This window comes from Hyperolius riggenbachi, chromosome 9 (assembly GCF_040937935.1).
Source record: "Hyperolius riggenbachi isolate aHypRig1 chromosome 9, aHypRig1.pri, whole genome shotgun sequence".
Lineage (NCBI taxonomy): Eukaryota > Metazoa > Chordata > Amphibia > Anura > Hyperoliidae > Hyperolius > Hyperolius riggenbachi.
The window spans coordinates 71,928,800-71,944,072 of record NC_090654.1 but is presented as its reverse complement, the minus strand read 5'-3'; the positions used below and the strand labels follow the sequence as shown (position 1 = coordinate 71,944,072).

General features: G+C 43.4%; 1 protein-coding gene across 6 annotated transcripts in view; it reads left to right on the top strand.

Annotated features, from left to right (window-relative positions):
• Positions 1 to 15,273, top strand: part of TMCC1 (transmembrane and coiled-coil domain family 1) — a 283,585-nt gene that overhangs the window by 128,230 nt on the left and 140,082 nt on the right. The window contains exon 1 of one of the 6 annotated variants that reach the window (XM_068253031.1): positions 7,495 to 7,697. The exons of the other annotated variants lie outside the window; for them this stretch is intronic. The gene's annotated coding sequence lies outside the window, so the exon portion shown is untranslated. Of the gene's footprint in view, positions 1 to 7,494; positions 7,698 to 15,273 lie in introns of those variants that run through there. 6 annotated transcript variants of the gene reach the window in all.

Sequence of the window (15,273 nt, the reverse complement as noted above, 5' to 3'; positions counted from 1 at the left end):
GCCAACAGTCCCCGTAAATTCGGGGCCCTTCTAAACGTCAAAAGGGGATCTTTGGGTAATGTGGGTCTCAGATGTGGGTCCTGCATTAAAATTTCCCACCTGTTTTTTAGGATGGACCGGATTTGTGTGTGTTGAGTACTGTAGCCCGTAATGAATCGTGGAAAGACAGGGTTATTCTGGGATTCATTAATTGACCCATTAATAACTGGAGTGATCATGGCTTTGTTTTTTGCGTCTTGGATGAGTTTTTTCGGATATCCTCGTTCTGTGAATTTTTTGGTTAGCACGGTGGATTGATTCTGAAACATGGATGGGTCTGTACAATTCCGGAAGAGTCTGCGATATTGACAATAGGGTGTGTTGGTGGTCCAAGGGCGATAGTGAAAACTGTTAAAATGTATGTAGTTGTTTGAATCAACTGTTTTTTAAAATGTGTTTTAGTTTTGATAATTGCATCTTGTATGTAGAGTACCAGGTCCAGAAACTCTATGGATATGGAATGATGTTGGCCAGTAAATGTGAGGCCTGCTGGATTATTGTTGAGATATTCTAGAAAAGTTGGAATAAGGGTGCGCTCGCCCTTCCAAATCAGTATGAGGTCATCTATATACCTTCTATAAAAGATGATGTTATTGAAATATGGACTTTGGTCATTGAATTTGAGTAACTCCAGATACCCCATCGCTAGATTCGCATATGAAGGTGCGAAGGAGCTCCCCATAGCTGTTCCCGTGGCTTGGTGGTAAAAACTGTCTGCAAAAGAAAATATGTTGTGTTGCAGGATAAATTCGGCGCAATTTAACAAGAAATGTTGTTGTATGGAAGGCATATTGGGGTTGGTTGCTAGATAATGGTCTAATGCCTTGAGTCCAAAAGAATGTGGAATGTTTGTATATAGTGATGAGACGTCACATGTCAGCCAACAGTATTCGGCCTTCCATGTGACGTTTTTGAGTAAATTGATGAGATGTTGGGAGTCCTTAAGATAGGATGGTAGTGACTGTACTAGCGGTTGTAGATGTGTGTCTATAAATTTGGATAAATTGCTTGTCATAGAATCTATTCCAGATATGATCGGTCTACCAGGAGGATTAGTGAGATTTTTATGTATTTTTGGAAGGTAGTAGAAGAATGGAGTTTTCGGATGATGATTAATGATAAAATTGCGTTCATTTTTGGTTATAATCTTATTGAGAAAGGCTTGATTAATGAAGGATTTGAGGATGAGATTAAATGTGGGAGTGGGATCTGTGGTGAGCTTCGTGTAGTGAAGGGGGTTGTCTAATAATCTGTGGGATTCTGTAATGTAATCTGCTGTATTGAGGATCACTATACCCCCTCCTTTGTCTGCGGGTTTGATGATGACGTCGCGGTTGTTCCTGATTGAGTAGAGGGCCTTTTGTTCCAGTTTTTTTAGGTTGGAGGTGGAGGGTTGGGGGTTGAAATCTAATTTTTGAAGGTCACTGAGAACTAGAGTGTAGAAGGTTTCGATGTAGTTACCTTTTGAAGCTGTGGGGTAGAATCTGGATCTGCCTTTCAGCTGGGTAGTGATGAATTTTTCAGTGGCCATGTCATTAGAATTGACTAACTAGGTGGGGTGTTGGTCATTATTGGTAAGGATAAGATTATTGGCAGAGTCTGATAGAGTGGATTGGTGTTGTTTAATAGCAAAGTGTCTTTTCAGTGTTAGTTTGCGTATATATGAATTGAGTTCGGCAAACAGTTTGGATATTTGTGAAGTGTTGGTAGGGCAAAAGGAAAGACCTTTTTCCAGTAACTGGGTTTCTGCCGTGGAAAGTGTGTGATCCGATAGATTGAAAATGCAGCGCGTTTGTGTGGGGGGCTCTATTAGCGGGTTAGCGATTGTGTGCGGTTTCTTTTTTCCTTTCCCTCTTTTCCCTCTTTTTCTGATTCTGGGAGTAATCGTTTTAATTTGTGTTTGGGTTGGAGGAAGACTCTCGATGTAGTTGGGCTGGATAATAGTAGGACCAGTGTGGTTTGTGTGATCGTGGAGGGTAAGTCTAAAAAAGATGAGGTTGATATGTTGGCTGGACTGAAATGGTTGGTAATGAGACCAGGTTTAGTCTGTGGGCCGGTGGTGGGGGTGCAACTGATGGGCGGAGTGGATGTAGGGGGCGGTGTGCTGTGAACACTGAGTTGTGAGAGTCCTAATGTATCTTCATTAGCTGGCTCGTCACTAGGGACTGTGTGTGTCGGTTGGGTTATGTCTTGTGTCTGGACCGTGTGATGTGTATTCATGATGGCCAATGTGTTCGGGGGGGGGCCCCATTATGAAATATATATGATAAATATTATCAGTTTTGCTGCTCTACAAAGCAGATGAAGATCAGTATGGAGAGTGTCCATTCCCCCCCATCATTCTCCACCGCAGCCTATCTGCATCCACCGCAGCCTATCTGCATGTCCTCATATCTCAGCAATGCCACATTGCTCGGACATGAGGAGTGCAGCCAAATTAAGCTAAAATGTTGTTTCACAAATCTGAGTTTAACTCATTTTCTGTGATAAAGTAACTGTTGTTCCTTTTAAACAGAAGTAAGCCCTGGCAGCCTCCATATTCTTTTAATGTCTGGTTGCTTTAAATGCCTCTGTTGCTCATATCGTCATGCTGCTGTTGTGGGAATTTTCATGACATCGGATTTCTACTAAGTGATTACTTTATCAGGCCGTTTCCTTGGAATAGCGCATTTGTTGTTTTCTGTCGTCAGTGATTTTTAGGATAAGGCGTCCTCTGCAGGAAAGGGTTAGCAGAAAGTCTTGATAACGGTTCTGAGGCAGTCTGTACAAAGTTCAGCCCGGGCTCGGTGCCTGGTACTGCCAGTATCTGAGCTCCAGCCGTCTACTTCCTGCGCCAAGCTCCCCGGTACAGGGCGCTCTGTCTACCCTACAGCTGGGACAACACACTCAGGTTCTGTTATATAAACCAGAACAGAGGGATAAGCAAGGGATCTCCTGTAACCTTTGGGCATTTCTCTCCTCAAGCGGCACAGCTGGAATCTGGCTGTAGTGGCCTATGGATTTTTCCTTTTCCTAGTTAAGAGTGTTCCTAAAGCAAACCTGCTGCATAATAAAACTAAGCAAAGCCAACAATATTTATTAGACAGAATGATTGGAGGTGCCCAAAAAATAGAAAATATTTAAAAATCTTTTAAAAACAAGGTAAGAGTTGGCTTTTTAAAGTGAACAGAAGGAGAAAATCGGGTAAAAAAAACAGATACTTGGCAAAGAGGGAAGCCTCTGGATCCTGTAGAGGCTTCTCGTGGCTTGTCATTGCCCCTTTAGCCGTTCGCCAGTACCCTCCAGAACATCAGGGGCAGTGCTCCTTTTCGTGCACGGGTCACGCGCAGTATTGCCACCGTGTGAATAAAAAGGAGAGCTAAATTCTGAGTTCAGTCTGGTGTGAATGAGGTTTTAGTACCTTGTAAAAGTAGTCCAAGGAAACACTACCAGTGAGTGAGTTGCGGGCTCATGGTGGGGGCCAAAGGATTATTAAGATATGTGAAGGATAGACTTTCTATTCCACAAAAAAGCTACTACATCACATATTGCTGAAAATGTAATGTTGGCCAAGGCAAAGTGGCGTCTTCATAGTTTGAGGCATATGGGCCACCCACCAAGTGCCCACGTTGACCCATCCACTACCCTAAGCACCTAAAATTGTCACGTGAGCCTTAGAACTGGGTCATAAAGCAGGGAAATAAAATGGTCTATTCTGATGAACTGCTTTCTGATGATTGATTGTGTGTGTGTGTGTGTGTGTGTGTGTGTGTGTTTGTGTGTGTGTGTGTGTTTTTATGTGTGTGTGTTTTTATGTGTGTGTGTGTGTGTGTTTTTATGTGTGTGTGTGTGTTTGTTTTTATGTGTGTGTGTGTGTGTTTTTATGTGTGTGTGTGTGTGTGTTTTTATGTGTGTGTGTGTGTGTGTGTGTGTTTTTATGTGTGTGTGTGTGTTTTTATGTGTGTGTTTTTATGTGTGTGTTTTTATGTGTGTGTGTGTGTGTGTGTGTTTGTGTGTGTGTGTGTGTCTTATCTGTGGAATGTGCTGGGAAAAACATGGAGGTTTACATTACAACTTACTGGACTAAAGGATCTGCTGCTAACATCTTAGTGCCATATACTGCAGGACACCTTCTTGTGAAGTCCATGGCGTAATGGGTCAGAGTTGTTTTTTCATTAGCACACCTACCCAGTACTATGCAGATGGTTTTAGGGAGGGAACTCACATGCAGGGCTGTTTTCCCCTACAATTCACGGGTCTTCATTCGCTTTTGTGATTGCGTTTTCTGTGGACATTTTGCCACGATTGTTTTGTGGTTGTTCTGTTTGTGTGGTTGTTTTGTTTGCAGTGGTATGTACTGTAATTGCGAACAGGCATGCCGTGTGGGAAAAAGCAGAAAGCTGTGTGATTTAACACACCAAAAAATGTTAAATGCGAATGAATGCTCACGACGAGTGTTTCCTGAGCGAGGCTATTGACTTTAATTGCCTGTAGAATTGTCCATGGCAAAACGTGCTCCATTGCAGCAAGTGTGTTCCCTGCCTTAGTGTTTTGGCTGGTCAGTGTATAGAGTCTTTATCTGCTATGATTGTTTACAATTAAAGAAATACGAACAATAAACCCATACTAGATAGTGCAGTACACGGGCATATGACACACCCAGAAGCGAGAGCATGAAGCTGAGACAGTGAAGCAGATGCAGCAATACTATAATACGATAGTAGAGAGAGTCCTGGCATACCAGCTGACAGTCTAAACATATAAGCGGAGAATGTGTATGGCGTTTGTGAGATCTGTTTACAGGTGGTTGTGGAATTTGTAGGGCGTGCTGCTATCTTTGGCTTCTGCAAAAATGGCATCTTTTCTAGGGAGTAACTCCAGGACAACACACTAATGTAACCTCTCCTGTTCCGCACAAGCATGACCGTGGCTTTTCTGCATGTCGGCCACTAGATGGCGAGATCACAACACAGGCTTCATGAGTGACATCCATTGTCTCCTCAGCTTTGCTACACATGACTGAACCCAAGGCTAGGAAGCCCTGATGTCAGCCCCGGCGATTGCTAACATTCATAATGCAGTCAATATCTATGGATATGTGTGTATGGGCACCTTAACGCATCCTTTTTCTGTCCCAACCAAACACAAAACGTCTGGCATGAGCATATTTGAAAAACATATGGAAGTGTAAAATTTTAAACCAAAACAGTATTAGGTAAGTTAATCAGATCAGCTTATAGCGGGGTTCACATAAAACTATTTAAAGGCCATTTTCGGACACCGATCTATATAAACCATCTTCCCTGCCCTAGGCATAGATCTATATAAATCATTTGAGATTAGTTACCAGAGTGCCCAAATGTTGTCCATTTTTACAAAAAGGTGCTTAGATGATTGTTACCGGAAACGTTTGTGATTGACTGAATCTAGAGTGTATGCAGGTGTTCCCTAACTTCCTTATCAAGGCTAATATCTATTGTGGTGGCTCTCTAGTGACCAACTTCTGTTTCTTACAGAAACTTCTATCCTTATGCCTTTTATTGGGGCTTAACCGCCTCCCACCAAATACAGAAGTGTAGCATGTTTGGAATGCTGACTGTTCCTAAATGATTGTTTGTGATGACACAAATTTTAAAGGACACCTGAAGGGATATGGAGGCTGGCCTATTTATTTTCTTGTAAACACACATTGCCTGACTGTCCTGCTGATCCTCTGCCTTTCATACTTTTAGCCATAGGACCCTGAACAAACATGCAGATCACATCTCTGTCTGGAGTCCGACTCAATCTAGTCAGACTTAAAGGACAACCGAAGTGAGAAAAATATGGAGGCTGCCATATTTACTTCCTTTTAAACAATACCAGTTGTCGGGCAGCCCTGCTGATCTCCTTGGCTGCAGTAGTGTCTGAATTGCACCAGAAACAAGCATGCAGCTAATCTTGTCAGATCTGACGACAATGTCGGAAACGTTTTAGAAGCTGCTTGTTCAGGGTCTATGGCTATTATTATTAGAGGCAGAGGATCAGCAAGATTGCCTGGCAACTGGTATAGTTTAGAAGGAAATAAATATATCAGCCTCCATATCCCTATCATTACAGTTGTCCTTTAAGTTCCAAGCTGCATGCTTGGAACTTATCCAGATAAGATCCAGATACTACTGCAGCCAAAGAGATCAGCAGGTCTGCTGGGCAACTGGAATGGTTTATAAGGAGATAAATATGGCAGCCGTCATATCCATCTCAGTTCAGGTGTCCTGTGTGTGTCTGTCTGTGTGTCTGTCTGTGTGTCTGTCTGTGTGTCTGTCTGTGTGTCTGTCTGTCTTTACAAAATAAGCCATTTTTTAAAAATATGATCATGTGACCTTAAGGAATTAATATAGGTACTACGACTGTCCTGGCTCTCAGCAAAAAGAGGAAAGGCCTGCACGTTGTCCTAAAATCAGAATCCTTTATTGTGGACGTATCCAAATATGATTAAGGACCAGTAGGTCTGAAACATGTCAGCTGGAGATGCGTGATCATGTGTGTTGATTTTTGGATACGTCCACAATAAAGGATTCTGATTTTAGGACAACGTGCGGGCCTTTCCTCTTTTTGCTGCAGATTCTTGGATTTGGCCATCTTGGTCCCAGCACTGTCCTGTTTTGAGTGAGCGGTGGTTCCGGTGGTTTTGTCCTGGCTCTCACAGTGGTTCAAATAAAGTTACACTTCTATACCTCTAGGTGTAAACCGCTGAGCTAATCCATTATCATGTCTTTAAAGATGACACTGTTGGCCTTGAAGCTGCAGAACATATCTATTTCTTTGCTTTAATCCACTGGCTTGTGAGTATGTAAAACATTTTTACAGCTTTTAACTTTTGTAAGGTGCAACATTCTTACTCTAGAAAAGACAGGACAGGAGGGAGGGAAAAGCCTCTCCTTTATTTATAAAATAAAAATAAAAATCGCAGCAGAGTATCCTATCATGGACAACAAAAGGAGGTTAAAATCATGTGTGTGCTAAGTTGCAGGGCTGTGCAGCACCCTGACCAAGCTGCACAGCCCTGTATTGTGAAAAATAGCCTGGTTTTGGGGGGGTGTAAGCATATGGTTGTCAAGTGGTTAAAAGGAAATACATATGGCAGCCTCCACATACCTCTTGCTACAGTTGTCCTTAAACCATTACACTATCCAGCCATACTAGACACCCTGCGGAGTTTTCCCTTAATGTCCAGACACTTCTGATGTGGTTTATGATCCTGGAGAGATGTGAGCAGTGGGCCTGTGTGTGGGGTCAGTGTTTGCTGGAAGCCTCCCTTGAAGTGATTCTGTGGTTTTGAGGCGGGCCGCAGTCCTGATCTCTCTCCAGGTCTCGGGCCCATCTCTGCTCAGCACACAGGCAGTCCTCTGTTCCCCCCACACAGACAGTCCAGTAACTCTCCAGCCTGGAGGATTTTCAGTTATACAACGGTGTCTGGTTAGCCCGGGATGCTGGCTCCGCTCCAGCCGCCTCTCATGAGGTGTGCACACAAGTGTCTCCAAATTCCCTCCTAATCCCATGATTGGTGCTGGAATAACAGCGCGGCTTATGCGCAGCGTCAGTGGAAAGCTACAAAGCACTGCCTGTAAGTGAGAAGCACCGCCGCCAACCCTCAAAACACGACCCGTACCTTTCCACCAGAGCCAGGGGTACTGCAGGTGAGCAGATCAGGCCTAAGCGTTATGGCAAGAAATGATCCTAATCATAGCAGAATGAGGCATGTTAGATTTTCATTACAGAAAATCTTAAATGTATTAGCTATTTCTCTACTTGGGTACAGTCCAGTGTCCTAGGTCTCAAACTTGGGTACAGTCCAGTGACATAGGGATCACCATAGCAACCATGGCTGTTGCTATGAAGACTATGGCCAGAGGGGGCGCCGCCATGTGAATGGCCAGTGGCGAAAAGGGGGTCTGTGGTGGGCTTTATGGAGACATTCAACAGGCCCTGTGAGATGTAGTGTAGGCAGCCACATGTTTACTGCCTTTCCCCATGCAGAGCTGTGTGAGCGCGGAGTGCAGCAGAGATGTGGCTCTCATCTTCAGGCTCCGCCAGATATCTATCAGTTTATTGGGGGGGGGGGGGGGGGGTGGGGGTGTATGGGGCACCAGTCCTCAATAAATAAGAGCGAATCAGCATTTCAGCATTTTATTGCTGAGGTAGGACCATGAATAGTTGAGCACTTTTTCCTGATAGGACTCGGTAACTGAACCCATCCCCTATTAAGTCGCTGGAGTTTGGCAGCGGTTTGTTTGTATATACAGTCTGACAAGTGCCCAGATGTCACCTCTCCTTGTCAAGTTAGGCTTCTACTGGACAGAATCTGGTTTTGAAACGGACCTGAACCCAGAACTTACTCTCTGCTGTAAACGATAAGCAACAGCATAATAATGTAATAACATAAGGAAAAAAAATTTTGTTACAGCTGATACACATCCTGCAATATATCTGCAGTATGTCTACTTCCTGCTTTGATGGAAGCAGACAAAGGGTTAACCTCCCATGTTTACATATTAGCTGTCTGCTGAGGACTGCCAAATTTCTGTGCTGACACTGCTGAGAGATCAAATTACACTTGTGATTGCTTGAAGATGAGTAGGAATCGGACAAGCTCTTCTCTCTAAAAACACACGGTGCATTTCTCTCTTTTCCTTTTGTTCTATTCAAGAGTTCAGGTCCACTTTGAATATTTGGTTCCGTTACCTGAAGCAGTTTGCAGCAGGCTCTGAGTGAACGGCTGCTGCTGATTGACTTAGTATCAGTATATGGTACTGACTGTCTGGTGGTGCACAGAAAGAGCTCTATAAAGCTACATACTTTATTTTTCGTCATATGAAACCACGTTCATTTGCGCCTCAGCTGATACCTGTAACATCTCTGACAAGGGTTTTAGTGATCAGTTTTACTAACTGCGGTTGAAATGTGTTGGTGTGTGTGGTCTCAGACACAACTGTGTGAGAGATCGTTCACCTTGTGTAATGCAGGAGTCCACGTGTGTACATCACTATGCATGCCAGATGCGTAGCGCTCTGATTCGCTGCTAATCCCATCCACTGTGGATGAATGGTTCAGAGCTGAGTTTGTGCCCCAATACGGTTCAACTGCACAGTGCATAAGTATGAATATCAGACAGGGCAGCCCATGCACTTCTGATGTTCTTGCCTATCACACACTGTAGATGTTGCAAAGCAGAATAAATAGGAACCAGAAAATTTGAGCGCACCATGCGCCATAGGTGCCATGTGCATTATGGCTATCGCAACGCTTAGAAGTTAATTTGGGCGCCGGTGAAAGACTGAGCCCAAATTACTTAAAAACAGTGTAATTCGTCCGCTGAATTGCGGTTTTCCCCGGTGTCCATGGAGAATAGTAATTAACGCCACCGGGACTTTTGCAACAGCAGGTTGAGATGTTTATCGGCTTCATCCTGTGCCCAAATTTGCCAGCGCCATTTTTACATGTAAGGCCTAATGCCTGGTACACAGTTTATGATCGGCCAATCACTGACCTATTTTACCACTCCATGTAGTATGAGGTTTTATCTACACAATCAGCTCATAGTATTCAATGCCTGTTGACCCTGATACTACCTGGAGGTTGCAAGATTGGTCTTTGATTGGACAATTATAATTGAAAGTGTCTACCCGGCTAAAGTCATGACTTGAAGATCTGGTAGTCTGTGCTGCAGGAAATTGCTGGTGCAGGGGCTCATGCCTAGACAACTTAGGAGTGATTTACAAAGGACTACACACTACAGGACTAAGAAAAGAACAGTTTGTGCCTGCACTAGGAGGCTTATGATTTTTATTTTTTTTTTATGTGATTTTTTTTTATATATAACGAACAGTACTCCAGTCAAAATCGTTTTTTTTTCTTTCAGCTTAGTAACAGTTGAAGAAAAGGGGAGACACTTTCCATGATGGGCAAGCGGCACTAAGCAGTAGTGCAGTCAGTGTTGTATTACATCTTCTTCAGTCTGACGTTTATACCCAGATGCCCTCTGGCAGCCTGACGTGATGTGGGGGGAGTGACGTCCTGATCTGCCCAAAACTTTAATCTGTTCCAGATGTCCATCAGAGCGATCAGAACCAAGCCAAATCATTTAATACCCTTTATCCCGGCTGATTAAATGGGGCGTCTCTTAATACCCGAGACATGCCAAGAATCCTGGCTATTTGTCCCAGATTAGGTGGCTGGGGCTGCCTCGGTCTGAGCTGTGATCGCAGTGCAGCTCTCTTGTCTTCCAGGGTCCTCTCCTCGGAGGGCTGGAGTAGGTGTGAAGGGTTGTCCTAGCTCTGATAAGTTGGTTCTATATAAGAATTGAAGAAGGCAGCCTACATGGCTGACCTTCCAGGATAGCAGGCCAAGGACCTTAAGCCTCATATACAAGGCATGACTCCAGGTGGGGATTTGGGTCCGATCCCTTGGGTGATGTTGCAGGGGCAAGGCTGTACAGATGTGGCACTAACCTGTAGACCAGTGTTTCTCAAACCTGTCCTTGTGACCCCCTTCCCCAATGGTGCATGTTTTGCAGGCAGCCTCACCTACGCACACCTTCAATTTTAATTGGCCAATCACTAACCAATTTTACCAACTCTATGTAGTATGAGAGTCTACCTACACAATCTATCCATAGTATGCAAAATCTGTTGGACTTCATAATGCACGGAGGTGGTAAAGGTGACAAATCAGAAACGGGCATCTTTTTGATTAGAATCATATTATTTTTTTTTTTTATTTTTTTTTAAGTATAGCACAGCTGTCCTATTCACATTTTCTTACCCTTTGTGGCATTCAGGCTTTGGTATCAATCCACGTGTAATTATGTCTTTAATTCGATGTCACTTTGACTGCATTGAAAACTACAGCTGATCAGTTTGATTGTGGTTCAGGTTCACATTGTCCTCTGGTCCTTCGCTTCTCATTCACCAACATAGTTGTGAAATGAGCTCATGTCAAACTAAGTGTAAACTAATTAACATTCACATTTTGAATTGGTTGTCTGCATCTTTAAAACCCTATTTCACCCTCCCAGAATCTTGTATTATTCGTAAATATGAATAGGTGACTAAACCATTACTTGCTCAATTTTCATATTCGATGCAGCTGTTCCAGAAAACTTCCCTCTGGAAAAGTCAGTCATGTGACCAATAAATTAATTCACAAAAGCCTGCAGCTGCAAGGAGACTGAGCGGTCCCCAGCTAGTGAACGGCTTCCCGTGACGAGCACACAGCCGTAATGGCCGGTTGGTGAGCAATTCACTTTTGTGACCACGAAATTGAAAAGGAACAGTGAATCCGGCACTGCTTGCAAATTTTTTTTAGTATGCGGGTTGAAGAAAGAAACATATCCTGCACTGCTGTCTATTGCATGTATTGTTCAAACTGTGTCGTTACATGTGGCAGGGATACACAAATCCACATTCTTTGATCCTACCGTACCTCAGCTGGGGAGGGTGTCACAGTTGGTGTGGCACACTGAGCAGGTGCCTGACAGCCGTTTTGAGCTGTGAAATACAGTATTGTAACTTGTACAGGTGCTACTGCATTGATAAAAAGGAAAGTACTGTTGAGGCGTTGAGGTAGTGGATGCTAGGTGGGACATGCCTGACAACCGTTTTGTCTTCCGAAAAAAAAAACACTATTGTGTCAAATCACTTTGACCAGCATTGCAACTCAGGAAATTCTTTTTGAGACTTGGTTGTAGGTAGGAGATAATATTCACCAGCAGTGGGATGAGTTGGTTCAGCTGACAGGACAGGAAACAACCAGCTGGTGCCCCATCATCAACAGCCACACATGTAGATAACGTAAAAGAGGAAAAGGAGGCGCCTAAAAATATACATAAAAATAATTTTTAAAAAAGTTCAAAAGAGGCAAGTATTGGCTTACCTTAATGTAGACAACCAACATAGGCAAAAACAATTTGAGAACAATCAGATGATGCATTTCGCAAGAGGGAATCTCACTTCATCAGGTCAGTACAGTGCCTGGGGCTGCAGTGAAAGGAGCTAGGGGAAGCCCCAAGCGATGTACTGACCTGATAAAGCAAGATTTACACTTACGAAACGCGTCATCTGTGCTAAAAAAAGAATTTGGGTCTACTTTGAGGTAAGCTAATACGTGTCTCTTTTAAACCGCACCTCCATTTCTTCTTCCCTAATATTTTTACCCCTGTTGGCAGAATTGACAGAACGCTACTTGGGTTTATGAGAACCCAACTTTTTGATATTACTATCATCCAATCCTTGTACTGTATATACCACACTATATTAGGCCCCTGTGTTTGTGTGGGGGATTTTTACAGCTATATGCCTCTTGGAGGGACAAATGGGAATTGGTTTAGACTAAGTGTGAACTGGCAGTAGTAAGTCTGTGAGAAAGTAAAGAATTAATACTGAGTGGGTATTTTAAGTTGTTTTTTTTTTTTTACCTAAATGTTATGCATAATTTTAGAATAGGTTTTGATTTAATTAATTTACAAATACTGTTCCTGTATATGCATGAGTGTCAGGAAGCTGAACAATGTGTGCATATGAGGAAAGGCTTACCAAGTCTCAAGAGTGAAAAATTGGGGGACCGAGAAATATTGGGTGCTGGGGCCACCCACAATGTAAAATATGCTTGCACCCGCTATTTGTAGCCTGAAAATGTGCATTTTTCTACATTTTTTTTTTTGGGGGGGGGGGGGGGGGCAATTGAGGTTAGGGGTGGAGGATGGAAGTTAGGGTTGGGCGTCCTATTGAGGGAAGGTTTAGTGTGAGAATAGGATTGTGTTTAGCTTTAGTAGAATATTGATATGTATACTGATATTTTACTAGCGTAATTTGCACTGTCACAGTAAAATATGTTGGTGTACGCAGATGGCTCCCCATTGGTCAATTTTCAAGCTGCACAAGTTTGCGTACAGTATTTGCATCATCTTGCATCAACTCTGAATTCATTACATCTCATTGACCATCCCTAACCATGAGTAGTACAGTGTTCTCCCCAGAGATTCTTTTCCAGCCGGGTGGCATGAAAAAGTAGCCGGGTGGGGCGAGATGAGAGAATGCAGGGTCGGTGCTTCTGTGAGCAACTCTGCCTACAACATAGGTGGAGGTGAGCTGATGACAGCCGGGTGTTCAGCAGAACTAGCTGGGTGGGGCGAGATGAGAATGCAGGGTCGGTGCTTCTGTGAGCAACTCTGCGCACAGCATAGGAGGAGGTGAACCGATGACAGCCGGGTGCTCACCAAAACTAACCAGGTGGAGCACCCGACTGAAAGAGCCTGGGGAGAACACTGTAGTATCTAGCCACCCTAACCTTGTGAGTTTACTGATGGCAAACTGCCTTTGGCGTGTTACATCCCTGTTTGAGTAATGTGTTTCTAAAATCGTTTCTCTGAGTCCCCCCCCCCCCCCCCCCCCTCCCTTTCCTCCAGCATCAAGATAAAAAATTACATTTAAATTTAAGATCCATGCTAAAAATAGCCAGGTACAAAATAATGCGAAGCAATATAGAGCTTGCAGATACAAGTCATTACCGCTGTTTTGGAGTTACCCTCCTTTTTCAGGCTGCATCAGCCATATATAGCTCTATTTTACCTCTTCTTTACCTCTGCAGACAGTTCTATTTTTAGAATGGGCAGAGTGAAAGTAAAGCAGCCTTTTTGTAGGAGTGTAGGACTGGACTGTAATACAGGGCACACGCCGCATTTTCCTGATTCCAAGCCCCAGTCCCGCCCTCTGGCTTCATGGCTGTTCATCTTGTGCTCCGAGCTCCTCGTGTTATCAGCTGGCTATCTGAACTCTCCAACCACAGAGCTGGATCAGCCCACAGGAAACAGAACATTCCTGGCAGATTGCACAGCCCAAATTGTTCTCCCATCAGCGTGACTCAGTGATGGGCTCAGGGAGGGAGAGCGCCAGTGCTAGCCACACACGCTTCAACTGTGATCGTTCAGTTTTATTACAGATGTAAGAAAATGATCACATCTGTACAATCTCTCCATGGACAAGTGAAGGGAGAGGGATATGGAGGCTGCCATATTTATTTCCTTTTTGAAGAGAAACCGTGACCAAGAATTGAACTTCATCCCAATCTGTAACTGATACCTTCTTTCCCATGAGAAATCTATTCCTTTTCTCCAATGGATCATCAGGGGACTCTGCATGGCTGATATTGTGGTGAAACCCCTCCCACAGTGTGATGTCAGGATCATGGTCCTAACAGTTTGCTGTCTGTGAAGCTCATTGCATTGTGGGGAATAACAGCTGTTTACAGCTGGATCCAACTGCCAAAAAAGCAAGCAACATCTTCCACTGGCATCACCTACCAGCAGTAAAAATGTCACCGTGTGATGTCAGAATGTAAATCAGGGAGAGGAATACTTTTACAGTGGGAAAACACTGGCTAAATCATTTATACATAATTATTGTAAAAATGAAGCACTTTTTTTTTTATTACATTATTTTCACTGGAATTCCTCTTTGAGCAATACCAGTTGCCTGGCTGTCCTGCTAATCCTCTACCTCTAATACGTTTATCCGCAGACCCTGAACAAGCATGCAGCAGATCAGGTGTTTCTGACATTATTGTCAGATCTGGCAAGATTAGCTGCATGCTTGTTTCTGGTGTGATTCAAACACTACTGTAGTAAAATAGACCAGCAGGGCAGCCAGGCAACTGGTATTGTTTAACAGGAAATAAATATGGCAGCCTCTGTATTCTTCACATTGCAGTTGTGCTTTAAGAGCAATCAGTTTTGATTTCGTTAGACTAAATTAAATGCATAATATTAAAGAAGTGAGCTGGATTTTTTTGAATTTGACTATTTTAAATCATGTAACCATTTAAAGACCAAGCCTAGTTTTGCACTTCTGCTATACCCTTTCTTCCAAGATCCTGGCCAATTTTTAGTCTACTCAAAAACATTTACCGTTTTTACATGGCAATACCCACATTGACCGAGTCCACAATCATTGGTGGGTTGGCAGGGCTGCCTGCAATCCCTTACCGATGTGCCTTTCTGGTGTCTGACCACTTCTTCCTTTTATACGTTGTGCAATTATTAAAAAAAAAAAAAACCCAAAACAGTTGACTGACTTGCTTTTGTAGTAAAGGACAACTTTAGTGACAGGTCCTCCTGAAGTTGCCTTAGTGAATCCCTTGTCTTATTGATCTGCTTCAGTGAATGGACCGTGTTATGTTGTTGAAGAGGATCCATCCCGGCTACATAAATATGTATGAAGC